Here is a 13,641-nt window from a genome sequence, read left to right on the forward strand (position 1 = left end):
ATGTGTCAGTAGCCCCACATCCGTCTGCAGCATCAACAATCATTGGAGCAACACGATGGTGGCAGCACCGGCTACAGAACAGCCTTGTTGGCTGACTGCTACGTAGCAAGCTATTTGCACTTGGAGCTCTTCTCATGGTGTCTCACCTCTTCCAGGCTTTGTAAATATAGATATAAGGGGTGCACCCCTGCATAAATACCAAAAACAGGGTGCAAAACCTGGTCTGTAAAATAGCATCACTTCCCCTGACGAAGCTGCGGCCAGCAGCGATACGCGTGGGGCTCTTGCCTCACCCCTTACTTGGTCCTGTGTCCTACTGACTATGCATCACTGACCTGAGCCTTCAATACTGGTGCTGTTTTTCTTACTTTTTTTGGTACCATCGGTGGTTTTTTGACTGACCTTATGGGCTTATTGCCCTACGTTTATATCTGGTCTGTGTTTCACCCCTAGTTATCCATTCAACCTGGAGGTGTTTCATTTTCATTTTTTTATTTTTTCGCTCAGGATAAGGGGCACGTCTATAGTTAGTCTGTGTATTATCATGGGCGCTCCATGGCTAGCATTGTTATGGTACTTCTTACGTGTGCATATCATTGCAATTTATTGGATTTAATCATGCCTGCAGTATACTGTGTACCATTACTTTGTTTTCAACTGTTTCATCGGGTCAATTTTCAGCCATTTATCTGTCAGTTTCTTTGTTGTACTATATCTAGGTACAAGGGACACTATATACTGATATTAACATAGTCTGGTACATTATTTATGCCATTGATCTTTGCATTACTATGTCTCACTATGCTATATTCCGTACCATTGTATAGGGGTGGGGCCTATTGGTCCTATATTTAGGCCTATTTTAAATGGTTTTATTCTGTGTGTGTTGTTTTTTTGAGGTATAATTAAAGTTTATATATTTGACTTTTGTATTTCCTGGGTGTGCATACCATTTTTTGGTCTTGTCTTTTTTCTTTGTGCTCTGTTCACCTCTTCCAGGCTGCAGAGAAATGGTGCTGGATGCCTTCCGATGCTGCGTTTCCTGCCTGCCTGACTCTGCCTCTTCCGGGCCAAACTCCTGAAGCGACCACTGCATCACACTTCACTCTCGGCGGCTCCGCCCTCAGCTGCACCCACTTCTAGTGCACTTTCACAAACAGCGGGCCATACCTCATGCTGTACCACACCTTCCTCCAGAACATACCTCCTATTCCGGGCAGGCCTTTCTTCACCAGGCCCAACCTTCTTTGGTCAGTCACTTGTGGGGGCAGAGCATCTTTTCATGCTCTCGGGTACCATCTACGTCCACAATAGGCAGTGATTCTTCCTATTTGCACCACTACAGTCACCATCTTTGAATTCTTGTTTCAGGCAGCCATCTTGTGCCCCACATATTCTGGCGCTCCTCCATCTGTGGCATAAGCCACACCTTCCCCGCTTTCTTTGGCCGAGGTAGTTGCATCCTGCTGACCGATACTGTGAGAGTTTTTCTCACAGTGCCAGCGGGGATCTCACTGAGGTCACCACAGTTCATCCGGGCAGGGAACGGAGCCTCAGTGACATCACCGCTAGTCACTGATGCTGCGCTCGAAGCTATTAATTCCCCAGTGGTTCTAAGCCTGGACGGTCGCATCTTGGCACCATCCAGGTTGAAAACTAATTATCCCCCAGACATGGATTACAGCGTAGGACAGAATGACGGACAGGTATGGTATATTGTTGTTTTTTTATTTTTGGTTTATTACAGGAGAACGAGGGCTTTGGTGGAATTAGGGAGGTTGTAAGTATGGTTTAATTGAGATTATTAAAGGAGTCTGTGTCATTCTTTCAAATAAAGGACTTTACTCCTGGTGTCTTTGTTTTCTTACAATATGACTATGAGGTTAGTAATGGGGGCATCTTACTGACGCCTCTCCATAGCTAACCTCGGGGCTTGATGTCACCTGATGGCGACATCAACCCCCACCAACTATCACCCAACTTGCCACCGCTGTAGAGCAAGTGGGAAGAGCTGGGCAAAGCACCAGAGTTGATAGTAGATGTGCCTTTTCTGGGCAGCTGCGACCTGCTATTTTTAGGCTGGGGGTCGATATCCATGCCCCCTTACCAGCCTGAGAATACCAGCCCTCAGCTGTCTGCTTTAGCAAGGTTGGTTGGCAAAAATGGGAGGGACCCAACACCTTTTTTATTTTTTATTTAAATAATTAAAAATACAGCATGGGGACCCCTCTATTCTTGATAACTAGCCTTGCTGAAGCTGACAGCTGAGGGTTGCAGCCCCCAGCTGTGAATTTTGCCTGGCTGGTTATAAAAAATAGGGGGAGTGTATGCTGTTTTTTAAAAATAATTTATTTACAGTGCAGGAGCGGATGATGAATATTTCCATCCGCCGCTCCTGCTCTCGCTGTTATTAGCGGCAGCAGATTTCGGATGGTGGAATCAGTTGTCCCATCAGCTGATACCAGTGACCGAGGGTAAACTTTATACCTCCGATCACAGCTGAGCGCTCACACTGTCTTTTGACAGCGTGGGAACTGCAGTCCTCTGACCAGCAGGGATGATTTCACCGCTAAACAGAAGTGGTATTTGCCGTGCTGTCATGCACATGACAGTGTGACAAACACCCAGTGTTCAGGCAGCTAAACCCGAACAGTAACACGGACTTCCTGGTGAAGTCCATGTTTGGTGTCTATGCCCGAACAGAAGGTGTTCAGTATGGACGCTGAACATTACTGTTTGGGTTCGCCCATCTCTAGTGGTTAATAAAAAAAACAATTTTTTATTAAAGAGTGGCAGTCTCCACAGTATTTACAAGCAGGATTAAAGGATAAGTCCAAACGGGTTGTCATCTTTCCCACAGGCACCAGATACAACTATAGCCCTGATTCTCGGGATAGGTGGCATATCCCTTTTTCTGGTGTTCTTAGCCCTTGGAGATTTTCCTCACCTCTAGCAGCATTTCTGGATTGCAATACTTTCCGCCCCTTGTGGTCTGAGTCCATCATTTCATCTACCTTCGCAAGCTGAGTGCGTGCCTGTCCCCTGACGTCCATCTCGAGGTTGCCCTTGGCCATTAGATGGAATCATGCGAATGACAATTACGGCAATCTGCAGTCCCAAATATTGAGCTCACGTCGTCCCTAGCAGCCCACTATTCCTCATGCTTATGCACTCCTTCACTCAAATTAACTGACTGACATTTCCTGCCTCTGTCACTAGCACTCAGTCCCCCCCATCTGGGCTGGCCACTTCAATTAACCCTGTCCCATCTAACTGCATCCCCAGGGGATACTATACTTTTATCAACATAAGGGCTGAAGCACCAACTTTTTAAAGCACTTTCCCCAGTGTTTAAGGTACGTGTTACTAAAATTGCAACCTCTATTTTTCAGATGAAGAGCAGTGCAAAAAAGCAAGAAACAATTAGTGATGACCGAGTGTACTCATTGCTCAGGTTTTCACGAGCACGCTCGGGTGATCTCCGAGTATTTGTAATTGCTTGATGATTTAGTTTTCATTGCCTCAGCTGCATGATTTACAGCTGATAGACAGCTTGAATACATGTGAGGATTCCCTAGCAGCCAGGCAACAGCCACATGTACTCAGGCTGGCTAGCAGCTGTAAATCATGCAGCTGAGTCAGCAAAAACTAAATCTCCGAGCAGTTATAAATACTCGGAGACCACCTGAGCATGCTCGGAAAAACCTGAGCAATGAATACACTCGCTCATCACTAGAAACAATTGAAGTTTCAATATAATGTAAATGAAAATTAAGTCAGCACTCACTCTTCTTTTTCAAGAAACTTCAGTCGTTTTTAATTTTCATTAATGGACATTTAGCAAAAAAGTGCAAAAGTGCTAGCAGCGTGGCATCAGGTGCAGTAATTTCATGAAGCGAGACATGGTGGAATGTTTCCCGCTGATTTGCACTTCTACTGGACCAGTAGAAGGTGTTGCAAATAAATAAACTGAAGGTTTCGGCTGCTCTAGTCTAAATGAAAATCTTTGATTCAACAATATAAAGAAGCGTTTTTTATGCGGCTGGTAGACAGATGCCGGATCAGACACAAGCAGAATAGGCACAGGAACACAGGATGGCTATAGATACAGGACCACAGGTGAAAGTTCACAGGTGCTGGTTCAGATGGGTCAGGATTATGACTAGGGCGGATTCGGGTATAAGTACAGCAGAATGGATAGGATCAGGAGCAGCCTGGGTAACGGGTTCAGGTAAATTGGATGGGCAGGAAGAGATACAGAGAGTACTGATATATGGACCTTACAACGAAACAGCAGGAAACTCATTGGTAGTAACATTGCTAAGGTTCTTCCTCTTTGGGGAAGGTGCATTAAATACCTAATGTCTCTCAGCCGTTGGCTGGTGACATTTTCAGAAGCATGTGCGCAGCCCCCATAAGAAGCTGGGAGCGTGGCTGCCCTTAGCATTCTCCCAGGAAACCTGCTTGCCATGTGCAGGCCCTGGGAGGAAATAGACAATTGCAGAGTGCGGATGGGTAAGTGAATGTGCCAGCATCCCAACAGGGGGGAAGAAGGGAACACGTGCAGGGGCGCTGACGCTGTTGTACACGTTCCATGCCTCTGATTCCATGGACACAGAGTTTACAAGAACAGGCTCAGATTGCAATTGGCACAGTGTCCAATGCACTGAGAGTACAGACAGGTTGTTCTATGAAGTAGGTGGTTTTTGTCAAACCCAAGTGGACCAGCTTGTACTCCATATTTTTTAAAGTCTTACAATTGTGAAAATTATTCAGGCAGAGATCATTGAAGATTTTCTTTCATCTACAGCAGAGGCCAATGATCAGATTGACTGTAGCATCTGCCTTATGTTATGATTCTGTTGTTACCATAGCTGATGCCCCTACACAGCCAGGCATCTCCTCTCTGTCCATCACGTACCAAGTATACTGTTCTAGTGCTACTGCAGGGTCTGCAAGTGCTACCCCTACTCAGCCAGGCATCTGCCTGTTTATCTTGTTTTATACAGTTCTGTCACTGGTGTTTCTTTACTCCATTTTACATATGTGTCCCTTTGTGATTTTTTAGTCTGAACCTACAGTGCGAGCATTCTAAGAAAACATTGCATAAACAGGTGTGTTCAAACTTTTGACTGGTACTGTGTGATTATTCTCATTACACCCTTAAGTGTTTAGCTTATTTTGAGTTACATTACCATATGAACTATAATTGCTTATTTTATTAGTCCATTATCTTACTTTTGTTTGACTGAAAACGTTTGCCAACATAGAAAAGAATGAAACCTTTGCAATGATAACCCGAAACGCCGTGCAGAAGTTTTTTCTGCAGTGATATCTGTGGCTGAGCACCTGCATCTTGCACATTCTCACCATGATATCTTCTACTCATGATAATGAATAAGGAAACACAGATTACACAGTTCTACACTTATTTTATGTACAGTAATACGTGAATGAAACATGTGGAAACGAAGAACAAAACTTTAGAGCTGACATTTATGCAACAGTTTATTTAGTCACATGGATGAGCGCCTAATGTGCATCGCTGAGATTCCTTGAAAGGTAATAGATCAAGGTGAAAAGTTCAGAATGCCTTTAAAATATTAAGTGCTAATTTCATTTTCTCAGGACTGCGTAAACTTCCATAAAACATAAGGCTCTGTTTATGTAACAAGGCAGGCATCTCCTGGTATGTAAACTGTTGCAGTATGTCAAATAGCAGCAGAACTACATGAAGTGTGTGGTTCATTTTGAAATATTTGTACAACACATACAAGTGAAATCTAAGCTCTGAAACACAAATTTGTTATAAAACGGCCAACTGCTTTTGATTCAGTTTTCAAAATGTACACATATGGATTAATTTGCGCTTAGTAATATTTCTCACAGCAGTATTACTTCACAGATTGAGCTACAGCATAATTGTTGTTACAAGTGAGTAAAATATTGTGATATTAATTACATTTCGGAGCAGGATTGTTGGAACAACCAATGGCACTGCACAGTTCCTTTCACTGGAAAGTGACAAAATGTCAAGCTTTTATATATTTAAAATAATTAAAGATCTGCTGGATAAATCATATGAATATCAATGTACATACAAACATTTTGCTTAAAGATTTTCTGCTTGTAATGCCTAGTGTAGTAAACACTAGGCATTTATCTATCAATAAAAAAAAGGATTAACCTGATTGCTAAACGGCGTAGCGAGAAATAAAGTCAAAACGCCAGAATTATGTTTTTTTGGTCCCCTCGACATTGCATTAAAATGCAATAATGGGCGGTCAAAAGAACATATCTGCACCAAAATGGTATTAATAAAAATGTCAGCTCGGCGCTCAAAAAATAAGCCCTCACCTGGCACGAGATTACAAAAAATAGAGACGCTACATTTTAACAAAGTTTGTATTTTTTTTTCACCACTTAGATAGAAAAACATCCTAGACATGTTTGGTGTCTATGAACTCGGAATGACCTGGAAAATCATAACAGCAGGTCAGTTTTAGTATTTAGTGAACCTAGTGAAAAAAGCCAAGCAAAAAACAAGTGTGGGATTGCATTTTTTTGTAATTTCACTGCACTTGGAGTTTATTTCCTGATTTCTAGTACATGCCATGGTAAAACCGATGGTGTTGTCTAAAAGTACAATTTGTCCCGCAAAAAACAAGCCCTCACACGGTCATATTGATGGAAAAATAAAAAAGTTATGGTTCTAGGAATAAGGGGGCAAAAAATGAAAACGCAAAGCTGTAAATACCTCCGGGGGTTAAGGGGTTAATGGGTTCTATCATATAATAAATAAAAAATAAAGTTACACATTTCAAGATCAATCTTTCTTTAGACATTATCAGTATTAAACTACTCCTATAAATACTCTCCCTCTTCAACCACAGTTGAAATTCCTCTAAAAGCCCTTATTTCTTTTAACAACAAAAAAGATGATAAAAAAATAACAAGTGAATAAACTAGATGGGTATTTCCTGAAGGAACTACAGATAGTGCTTTGGAATGGTGCCCCTGCAAGACTTTCACACTTGGGTGCCCCTCAGGTGCCGGTTTGGTGGGCAGGGCCCCTCAGGGTCCGATTTGGTGGGTGGGGCCGCTCTGGGTCCGATTTGGTGGGCGGGGCCGTTCGGGGGCCGATTTGGTTGGCGGGGCCCCTCAGGGGCCGATTTGGTGGGTGGGGCCCCTCAGGGGCAGATTTGGTTGGCGGGGCCCCTCAGGGTCCGATTTGTTGGGCGGAGTCACTCTGGGGCCGATTTGGTGGGCGGGGTCACTCTGGGGCTGATTTGGAGGTCGGGGCCCCTCGGCCTCCGATTTGGAGGTCGGGGCCCCTCGGCCTCCGATTTGGTGGTCGGGGCCCCTCGGCCTCCGATTTGGAGGTCGGGGCCCCTCGGCCTCCGATTTGGAGGTCGGGGCCCCTCGGCCTCCGATTTGGAGGTCAGGGCCCCTCGGCCTCCGATTTTGGAGGTCGGGGCCCCTCGGCCTCCGATTTGGTGGTCGGGGCCCCTCGGGGTCCGGTTTGGTGGGCGGGGTCACTCGGGGTCCAGTTTGGTGGGCGGAGCCCCTCGGCCTCCAATTTGGTGGGCGGGGCCCCTCGGCCTCCGATTTGGTGGGCGGGGCCCCTCGGCCTCCGATTTGGTGGGCGGGGCCCCTCGGCCTCCGATTTGGTGGTCGGGGCCCCTCGGCCTCCGATTTGGAGGTCGGGGCCCCTCGGCCTCCGATTTGGAGGTCGGGGCCCCTCGGCCTCCGATTTGGTGGTCGGGGCCCCTCGGCCTCCGATTTGGAGGTCGGGGCCCCTCGGCCTCCGATTTGGAGGTCGGGGCCCCTCGGCCTCCGATTTGGAGGTCGGGGCCCCTCGGCCTCCGATTTGGAGGTCGGGGCCCCTCGGCCTCCGATTTGGTGGGCGGGGGCCCTCGGCCTCCGATTTGGTGGGCGGGGTCACTCTGGGTCCAATTTGGTGGGCGGGGTCCCTCGGCCTCTGATTTGGTGCGCGGGGACCATCGGCCTCCGATTTGGTGGGCGGGGCCTCTCGGCCTCCGATTTGGTGGGCGGGGCCCCTCGGGCTCCGATTTGGTGGGTGGGGCCACTCTGGGTCTGATTTTGTGGGCTGGACACCTCAGGTAACAATTTGGTGTGTCGGTCACTTTAAGAGCTGATATTATCTGGCAAAACTGTGTCCTGGTGGGGTCATGTAGAGTTCGTAGGCGTTGGCATAGTAACTGGGTCCGACTTCGCATATCAATGAGCTAATCAGCCAGGTGGCAGTTGGCAGTTATTTGGAAATTGCCTCAGAAATCAGCCATTATACCTTATTGGAACAATTTCCCCATTGAAATGCATTGAGACGAAATTTTCAAACGCCAATTGCGCCAAAACTACAAATTCGATCGACACGAAAAATACTTAGCACACCTCTCAGGAACGCTGGCTTCGAAATGACACCTCACTGGAGTCTGTGCGTGCAGCGGTTCGGGCCGCATTAATTGTGGACTGAATAATAATAAGAAGAAGAAGAAGAAGAAGAAGTTGACTACGGTGGAATAACAATATAGTGCTTTGTGCCAAAGCACTATAATAAATAGCCTAAAAAACGTTTATTTAGAGAGATTCCATTGTTTCATTACACTTAGATATATAATATAAACGTATGATCAATTCAATTAATTCAAAAGAACACCACCTTATAACAACTAAACAACTTTTTTTTAATGAAATGTGTAACCCTTTTGGTCCCAGGCACGCCAACATGCAAACTACAAAATCACTTCTGCAATCGAGGAATTGTTTGATTTGAAAGATCCCTCCTGTGATAGTACTGCAATTTTTTTGCCTATGCAAAATACACCTATCCCATGTTTAAACACCCCTTTTACACTTAATCAGCTAGTACACTCCTTTTGTCCTTCTTTCCTTCCCTTCAGTGTAGAATGGGAGGGGGCAACAATTTCCTCAATACCTCTTGCCCTACTAAACACCAAAATATTCCCGAAATGAGGGTCACCCATTAAACTGTCCCAATGTTTCTTGATAATGTAATTGATCTGATTGGCATTGCTATTATATCTGGTGGTAAAGGCTAATCCATATTTCTTTTCAATTTGACCCTTATTGTCATTTCTAATTTCCTTAATACAATTACCGTATTTTACGGCGTAAAAGATGACTTTTTAACCCCTGAAAATCTTCTTAAAAGTCGGGGGTCGTCTTATACGCCGGGTGTTGTCTTGTATGCCAGATGCAGACCAATGTGAATATAGTGGGTGGTCCCGATGACGAAGAGGGGGCATCTCACAGGAAAGTGTGAGTGGAGTATCCCTCTATTACCTCATTGTAGCAGCGTGGGGACTCTGTGCTGGGGAGCAGCGGCAGCTGCTCCTCTTTGTGCCGCGTGGGTGCTGTGCTGTGCTGAGGGGCAGTGGCTCCTCTTCGTGCAGCATCAGGGCTCTGTGCTGTGGGGCAGCAGCGGCGTATCTTCGTGCAGAGTCAGGGCTCCTCTGGCATTTCCCAATTCCTGAAGGCCCGGAGGCACTGGCAGCTCCATTGCTGCGATGCGGTTGCCTCCGGGAAAATGGCTGCTGGGGGTGGTGCCTGCTCAGATTCAGATCTCGTCCCAAGATCTCGGGAGACGAGATCTGAATCTGAGCATTCGCTGCCCCCAGCAGCCATTTTCCCGGAGGCCACTGCATCGCAATGGAGCTGCCGGTGCCTCCGGGCTTTGAGAAAATGCCGGAGGAGCCCCGATGTTGCATGAAGATACGCTGCCCCACAGCACAGAGCCCTGACGTTGCACGAAGAGCAGCCGCCGTCCCACAGCACAGCACCCACGCAGCACAAAGAGGAGCAGCTACCGCCGCTCCCCAGCACAGAGACACCTCGCTGCTGCAATGAGGTAATAGGGGATACTCCACTCACACTTTCCTGTGAGACGCCCCCTCTTCGTCATCGGGACCATTCCCCCCCAAAAGGCACATTAGTCACCAGCACTATAAGATGACACTTGACATATTAGAAGACCCCCGACTTTTAAGAAGATTTTATATTTTAACTGGAAAAGTTGGGGGGTCATCTTATACGCCCAGTTGTCTTATACGCCAGAAAATACGGTACCCTTATCAATTACTTTACATTTTTTTTGCACCTTCTATGAAGGGTATCAAATATCTCTTTTCTTTTAGACTCATCCCATTTTATTCATCTGATATAATAATAATAATAATAATAATCTTTATTTTTATATATCGCTAACATATTAAGCAGCGCTTTACAGTTTTTCACACATTATCATCTCTGTCCCCGTTGGGGCTCACAATCTAAATTCCCTAACAGTATGACTTTGGAATGTGGGAGGAAACCGGAGTACCCAGAGGAAACCCACGCAAACACGGAGAGAACATACAAACTCTTTGCAGATGTTGTCCTTGGTGGGGTTTGAACCCTGGACTCCAGCGCTATTTGTTTTCTATTTCTTAAAATGATTGCTCTCAAAGTTTAAAAAACGATTTTCATCAATAACCTTAATATGAGATTTTGAATGAATTTATCTGTTTAATACAAATGTTTACATCCAAAAGCACAATTTCTTCTGTTTTGTACTCTTCTATAAAGGTAAGATCCCATTCATTGTTATTCAGATGACTTCAGATAAAAATTCCCAAATATTCTCATGGGGCCTTCCAAATAAATATATCATCTATAAATTGTTTACAAAAAATGAAATTCTTCAAAGGCCCTCATATAAAGTCTTGTAAAAACTGGTGCACACTTTGCACCCATTGCGGTGCCCTTGTTTTTAAATCAACAAAAACTGTTGAAAACTGAAAAATAACTATGCGTTAACCCCTTAAGGACAAGGGGTATTTCCATTTTTGCATTTCCATTTTTTGCTCCCCTTCTTCATAGAGCAATAACTTTGTTATTTTTCCATCAATATAGCCATGTGAGGGCATTGCGGGACGAGTTGTACTTTTGAACAACACCATTGGTTTTTCCATATTGTGTACTGGAAAATGGGAAAAAAAATTCAAAGCGTGGTGAAATTGCAAAAAAGTGCAATTCCACGATTGTTTTATGGAATTTTGTTACCATGTTCATAAAATGCTAAAACTGACCTGCTGTAATGATTGTCTATGTCATTAAGAGTTTGTTGATACCAAACATGTCTAGGTTCTTTTTTATATAAGTGGGAAAAAAATTAAAAGTTTGTAAAACAAAAGTTGCCATTTTCCAGACTTGCTGAGTCTCCATTTTTCATGATCTGGCGCCAGGAGAGGGTTTATTTTTTGATCACCCATCTATTGTTTTTATTGATACCATTTTCGTACAGATATGATCTTTTGATCACCTGATATTGCATTTTATTGCAGTGTTGCAGCGATCTAAAAATTCTGGCATTTTGATTTTTCTTCGCGCTACGCCGTTTACCAATCAAATTAATTATTTTTTTTAAATTGATAGATCTGGTGATATTGAAATATGTGTTTTTTTGTTTTGTTTTATTTTGAAAGGGGTGCAAGGGGGGGTGATTTGAACTTTTATATTTTTTTTATATTTTTTAAAACTTTTTTTTTAGTTTTCACTTGCTTCAATAGTCTTCATGGGAGACTGGAAGCTGCGATCATCCAATCGCTTGTGCTACATAGAGCAGGTAGATCGCGATTTCATCAGTGGCTGTTAGGGGCACATAACAGCTAATCAGATCAGCTGTCATGGGCTGAAAAAAGTGTGGGCTTCGGCGATGTCTTTGTTCTATACAAATTTGCTCCGCTAGTCAGGAGGATCTGCCAGAATGCCTAAGGGTACCGTCACACTATACCATTTCGATCGCTGCGACGGTACGATTCGTGACGATCAGGGATCCTGCTGAGAATCGTACGTCGTAGCAGATCGTTTAGAACTTTCTTTCATCGCTGGATCTCCCGCTGTCATCGCTAGATCGGTGTTCTAGCGATGCGATCCAGCGATGCGTTCGCTTGTAACCAGGGTAAACATTAATGTTTACCCTGGTTACAAGCGTAAAACTAAAAAAAAAAAAACAGCACATACTTACATTCCGGTGTCTGTCAGGTCCCTTGCCGTCTGCTTCCCGCACTCACTGACTGCCGGCCGTAAAGTGAAAGTGAAAGCACAGCCGCTGTGCTCTGCTTTCACTTTACGGCCGGCAGTCACAGTGCGGGAAGCAGACGGCAAGGGACCTGACGGACACCGGAATGTAAGTATGTGCTGTTTGTTTTTTTTTAGTTTTACGCTTGTAACCAGGGTAAACATCGGGTTACTAAGCGCGGTCCTGCACTTAGTTACCCGATGTTTACCCTGGTTACCCAGGGACCTCGGCATCGTTGGTCGCTGGAGAGCTGTCTGTGTGACAGCTCCCCAGCGACCACACTACGATTTACCTACGATCACGGCCAGGTCATATCGCTGGTCGTGATCGTAGGTAAATCGTATAGTGTGACGGTACCCTAAAAAACTTCAGAGATGTGTTCTCAGAAAAAAGAGGCATAGATACTACCTCCCCATCAGCCTTATGATTGTGCTGTTGATCTTATTCCTAATGCCAAATTACCTAAAACTCGGCTGTAGAGTTTATCAGGACCTGAACGGACCGCTATGAAGGAAAATGTAAACAAAAAGTTTACGGCAGAGTTACAGCCATCTTTCCTTCTTGCTTGTAGTTGCTGGTTTCTTCTTTGAGCAAAAGAAAGATGGGGGCTCAACCCTTGCCCCGATTTCTGTGAACTAAGAAAATTTATGGTTAAAAATACTTACCCACTTCCACTCCTCACCGACCTATAGTATATAATCAGCTTATTGGGGCTAAATGTTTTTCTAAACTTCATCTTAGAGGGACTTATAATCTGATATGTATCCGGGAGAGTGATGACTGGAAGACAACATTTTTAATGTCTGAGGCTGCCGTCACACTAGCAGTATGTGGTCAGTATTTTACATCAGTATTTGCAAGCCAAAACCAGGAGTGGGTGATAAATACAGAAGTGGTGACGTGTTTCTATTATACTTTTCCTCTATTTGTTCCACTCCTGGTTTTGGCTTACAAATACTGATGTAAAATACTGACCAAATACTGCTAGTGTGATGGCAGCCTGAGTGTCTATTTGAGAATCTGGTCTTGACTTTTGGTTTAAACTTTGCACCTGCTATCTTTCAGAACCTTACGAATTACATTTTTTCTGATACTATTGGAAAGTGTAATGTGTTTTACACAGACTCAGAGAAAATTCTTTGTTTGCCATATTAGAAAAGTGTACTTTTTTGTTCAATGCATTTGCTGAAGGGTTTAAGATGGATCCAGGAAAGGTGCAGGCTACTATTGATTGGGTTCAACCTCACAACCTTAAAGCACTACAGAGTTTGTTAGGATTTGCCAATCATTATAGAAAATTCACTAGGGTTTTCACAGATCATTAAGCCCCTTAATGGTCTCAAGCATAAGGGGATCTTAAGGTTTGGTCATCAGATGCTGTTTGTGCTTCTAATAAACTAAAAGGCCAGCGTCACACTCAGCGTAGGGAAATACAGTCCGTATTTTACATGCGTAATATGCAGAAATGTTTCCAATATAGTGATCCGTATGTCATCCATAGGCAGGGTGTGGCAGCCTATTTGGCGCATGTATTTCTG

This window comes from Ranitomeya imitator, chromosome 7, assembly GCF_032444005.1.
Source record: "Ranitomeya imitator isolate aRanImi1 chromosome 7, aRanImi1.pri, whole genome shotgun sequence".
Taxonomy (NCBI): Eukaryota; Metazoa; Chordata; class Amphibia; order Anura; family Dendrobatidae; genus Ranitomeya; species Ranitomeya imitator.